We start from the raw sequence: 5,793 nt of genomic DNA, 5'->3' as shown, positions 1-5,793 counted from the left end.
GGAAGCTCCTGTAGAATCGCTAGGTAATCTTTTGGATAGACTACAAATGTTTGAACAACCGTCAACATCTAGGACTGTGTCGTCTGACACAGCGACTGCAGAACTCCCTGCTATCACTCCGACAATGTTCGCTGGTATACCATCTGTCCCGACTAGCTCTCAGCCGCTAGAAGGAGCCCACTTAGGGCCTATTTCGACAGTATGGTCCGTTCCTGTTTGTTCATCCGGAATAATATCCGGAAACTCTTATGTTGAGTCTCAACAAATTGATCCATTTGGAGGTCAATTTGAGCAGTCCAGCCCCCAAGGGAAAACAATTCCCTTGAGTTCTGGATTACCACCGTATGGGGGGTAGTATACCCTTTCATTATCCCCTCAGGGAGGATATCCATACGGGAGTTCACAACAACATTCAGGTTATACTGGAATTACCTCAAGTGGTTGGGTACCTATACTACCTCAACAACCAAGAGTTGTATACTCAATGCAACAATGCGTACCTATGTCGAATATCCCGACTACGCCATCTATTGTGACGGTGTCGCAAGTTCAAGCACTGCCTATTGTATGCCAACCTCAGGTTTCTCAGGTTGTAATGCAACAGCCCTTTGACCCTGCGACTCAACCACAATCGCCGACTAGGGGAATGACACAGGTTCAGACAGGTACAATTACCCCTCATCTTGGTCAGACTGTTAGTATAGGGCAACAGCACATGGCTTCACAACCATGGCTGGTGCAATACCAACAACCACAATTCCAACAAGTATACCAAGGTTCTGAGCAACAAATCTTTGCTAACAGTGGACAGCCGTACATTCAAAATGGTCAAAATCAACCATTTTACAATGGTCATGTCCACCAACCTTACCAAACGTACCAGCATCAATTGCATTATGCCGGTATGCAAAGACCAACTACTCAGGCAATCCCATCTTACCCTGGGTATGCTTCACCTAACCTGAATCAGCAGTTACTATTTGTGGCAACTTTGGAGTTACCTGATTTAAACCAGTTAACAAATGATCCAATTGCTTACGCCCCTTAGTGGCCAGCGATTCCGCATAAAATTCCATCAGATATTCCTAAATTTAATGGAAATCCGGGTGAAGATCCATCGAATCACGTGATGACCTTTCATCTATGGTGTTCGTCAAACACCCTAAATGATGATTCGATAAGACATCGCCTCTTTCAGAGGACGTTAACGGGTCCGGCGGCAAAATGGTACATAGAATTGCCTAGAGCTTCGTTCGACAACTTCAGTACCTTAGCCACAACCTTTTTAACCCATTTTCAGTTACCAATAAGGTACGAAACGGGAACAAAACTTCTTACCAATTTCAAACAGACAACGGCCACTCACATATCTGATCATATACATGAGTGGCGACGTCGTCGTAGAATGGTAAAAATGTATGTCCCCGATTAGCTATTAGCTTAATGGTTTATCAAGTCATTACTACCTTCCATCACGGAAGATGTGGCAAAGGGGGGAGCCATAACAGAAGAGAAAGTTATCGCTCATGCGCAATATCTGGATTTGATTTACACTCAGTCCGGCACGCTCTATGATAAAATACCTGACGCCCCTAGACCGGAATTCTCAATTCCTCCTCCTCCTAAATCGAACAATGACTCTCATGCCGGCGATGGCGTGATTGGCACAACAGACACGAAATCGACAAAGGCTACATCCAAAAAGGCCCGTAAGATTTCAGGTCAAAATGCAAAAGATGAACTTCTTGCTTCGGAAGTAAATGTTGTATCGACAGATAAAGGCAAAGAAACCAAACAACCGGGGAGTAAGAAGAAAGGCAAAGGAAAGAAGAAGAAACAGGAGGAATCATCACCTGAAAAATCTTCTTCAAACCATCCTGGAGATAGGAAACCAAAAAATCCATGCTTGATATGCGATGAAGATCATTGGACCGCAAATTGTCCACGCAGAGTTGAGGTTAAAAAATTCTTTAAGAATTCGAAAACCTCAGTAGTGTTAACTGATCCGTTTCCAAATCCAGGAACAAATCTGGTTGAAAGCGGAAATGCTTCCCCATCTCAGGTGCTAATGTTGTCAGTTTCAAAACAGAAAAATGATGCTTTGATATCGACAAGGAACAAAGATTACGGGAATCCACAGCTGTCGAATAACAAGGATAAAGATCAACCTAGTAGTTTGACAACAACTTCGACAGAATTTGCGCCACCTACCATTCCTGAATTGATGATAAAACTGCCAAAGGGAGTAGTACACAAGTCGACATTTAATCCCCGTGCTAGAGCGGCATAGCATTATAATATAGTGGAAGATTTGGCCCAATCGCCATCCGCTATGTCGACTCTTGAAGTACTACAAAATTGCCCATCCCAAAGGCAGGCTTTATTATCAGCCATTGGTGGGATAGACCCAAAGGATTCCAATCTTGTATCCTTCGATCATAAAGGATATGATCCTCAGTTACCAGCTCAACTAGCTTTCCTTGTTCAAGTGAAAGCCCTCAACAAAACTGTTCATCGAACAATTATTGATGAGGGAGCATCTATATGCATTATGTCGATGAGTTGCTGGAAAACTTTAGAATCTCCAACCTTGTCGTGATCTTCGACGACATTAAAAGCATTCGACGGAAGGACATATACCCCATATGGTATCCTAAGTAACTTGGAAGTTGAACTAGGAGGGAAAACGGTAGAAATAGCTGTTGAAGTCATCGATGGGAATCTTGATTACAACATCCTACTAGGAAGACCATGGATATATGCCATGGCAGCTGTTGTGTTGACCTATTTTAGAAAGATTGCATTTCCCTTTCAAGGAGGGATTACAATCGTCGATCAACAAAACTTCCTCCCCAATGGTTCTCAAGTTACTGGAAGCATTCCCATGATCCATTGAAGCCCCCATTTGCTTCAGAATATCAGAGTAGGCCTACTAAAAGATCCTATACTAATGGGAACTTTCGCTCTTCCACCTCCAATCAATCTAGCAGAAGTAGCGTCGATAGGAACCGGCAACATGATATCTTCTAAAAAGATCTCAGAAAATGATATCGACATGGATCATGCAATGGTTGTGCCCCCAAGCCCAACGGAAATATTGTAGCAATCAATGTTCCTAGCATGGGAGGCAAACCCAAATCAACGCTCATCAAGCGTTTGGATAGATAGGTCTAAAGAATATGGTACCCCTTCAGATCCTTGGTCGCAAGTGCATGTCACCGACGAAGGAATTGTCCAATCAATGGTAATTGAAGGAGCACCATGGAATGATTCCCACCATCGTTCCCTTCTTCTGGATTGTGGAGAAGATACTCAAGATGACCTTTATCATCCTTCAGTTTTTGATTTTCTATCAAATACTGTAAACACAGTGGATTCCGAGCGAAACTTGTCCAATATTGAAGAGACTATCGCCATAAATATCTCGACCAAAACAGATGTTGTAGAGAATATTTATGTCGGAAAATGTTGTTCTCCTTCAGAACTAGAGATATATAACGCTCTTTTTCGCGAATTCAGAGATGTCTTTGCTTGGTCATATGATGAAATGCCAGGCATTGACTCGAGTATCGTTGAACACGAAATTAAGATGTATCCAGATGTCAAACCAGTACGACAACGGCTACGGCAGGCGCACCCCAAGAAAGCTGCTGCCATTAAGGTAGAAGTTGAAAAACTTCTCCATGCTGGTTTCATCTACCCGGTTCCTCTAACCGATTGGGTATCGAATATTGTCCCTGTTATGAAAAAACAAGGAACAATTAGAGTGTGCATCGATTATAGGGATGTAAATCAAGCTTGTCCAAAAGACAACTACCCTACACCCTTCATTGACCAGATAATTGATGAATGCGGCGGATGCGAAATCTTTTCATTCATGGATGGATTCTCCGGGTATAATCAAATAAATATCAACCCACAGGACCAGTCAAAGACTACATTTATTTGTCCGTGGGGCACATTCACATATCGAAAATTACCCTTTGGTTTAAAGAATGCAGGGGCGACGTTTCAGAGGGCAATGAATTATGCCTTCCATAACATCCAAAACATCATTCAACCATACCTCGACGACCTTCCGGCTCATTCGCGAAAGTGGACTGATCACCCGCAGCATTTAAGAGCGATATTTCTACGTTGCCGACACTACAAGATATGACTCAATCCACACAAATGTGTATTTTGCATCAGTTCTGGTCGTTTACTTGGCTTTGTAGTCTCAAAGGATAGGATTCGTCTCGACCCATGTAAGGTCCAGGCAATCATAAATTTGCCTCCACCTTCGAATTTGCTTCAGATTCAGAAACTCCAAGGGAAAGCGAACTTTCTGAGAAGGTTCATTCCAAATTACGCCGAACTTACTAAAGGTTATACATGTCTTTTGAAAAAGGAAGTACCCTTTGTCTGGGATCAGGTTGCGCAAGCTTCCTTTGATGCTTTAAAAGATTCCCTAATGAAAGCATCATTAATGTACGCCCCTGATTATCAAAAAGATTTTAACCTGTATCTGGCTACAGTGGATACGACCATCGCAATGGTTTTAGCTCAAGAAGTCGATGGAATTGAACATCCTATATATTATTTAAGTAAAAACTTAAATGATACAGAAAGGAAATATTCTTACGTTGAAAAGCTAGCACTCGCAGCTGTTCAAGCGATACAGAGATTTCGACACTATGTACTCTTTCGGAAAACTACCATTCTGTCAGATTGCAACCCCATGACTTATATATTGTCGCGACAGTTGCTGGGGGGAAAATATTCAAAATGGATAGCAATCCTACAAGAGTTTGATCTGGAATTTGTAAAATCCAAGTCAAAGGAAGCTCTAGTTTTCGCAGAATTATTGTGCGATCTCCCATCGTCGTCCAACGATGAAACATCCGAAGAAACAATCGTGGATGAAAGTTTGTTTCTGATATCTACAAGCAATGAGTGGTATGGAGATATAATCATTTATCTCCAAACTCAAAAATACAGGCCAAACACCTCCCACTCCGAACAAAAACGTATTCGATACCAAGCAAAAGACTACATGATCGTTGATGATACACTTTACCGTCATGGTATCGATACAGTTCTAAGAAGGTGCCTCACCCATGAGGAGGCTGAAAAAGTCCTGAATGATTGTCATTCAAGCGCGTGTGGGGGGCATCAATCTGGATATGCTACGGCACAAAAAATCTTACGAGCAGGATACTTCTGGCCAACAATGTTCAAAGATTTCATAACCGCAGTCAGAAGTTGCTATGCATGTCAAATTTTCGATAGAAAAACCAGAAGACCACCCGCACCTCTGCAACCAATAGTTGTTGTTGGGCCATTCGCCAAATGGGGCATCAATTTCATGACATGTAACCCCACCTCGACCAGGGGGCATGGGTACATCATAGTCACAGTTGACTATTTTACCAAATGGGCCGAGGCAATGCCTACATTAGATAATACTGGTGAAATAGCTGCCCTCTTCTTTTTCAATCATGTAGTCGCCAGATTCGACGTGCCGCAGGCTATAGTCACAGATCATGGATCGCATTTTCGCAATCACATGATGGTCGAATTAGCTGCCAAACTAGGGTTGTCTCACGACAGCTCTACTCCATATTATCCGCAAGCCAATGGACAAGTTGAAGAAATCAACAAGGTCCTCAAACGCATGATGCAAACGATGATTGGAGTTCATAAAATAAAATGGCACCTAATCCTATACTCAGCTTTATGGGCTTACCGAACATCGGTAAGGAATGCAACCGGGTTCACACCTTTCCAACTGGTATATGGCCTAGAAGCAGT

Source organism: Pinus tabuliformis, chromosome 8 (genome assembly GCF_031772625.1).
Source record: "Pinus tabuliformis cultivar Carrire ecotype Pingquan chromosome 8, CPIR1, whole genome shotgun sequence".
In the NCBI taxonomy this organism is placed as follows: Eukaryota; Viridiplantae; Streptophyta; class Pinopsida; order Pinales; family Pinaceae; genus Pinus; species Pinus tabuliformis.
Note: the sequence above shows the minus strand (reverse complement) of the source record.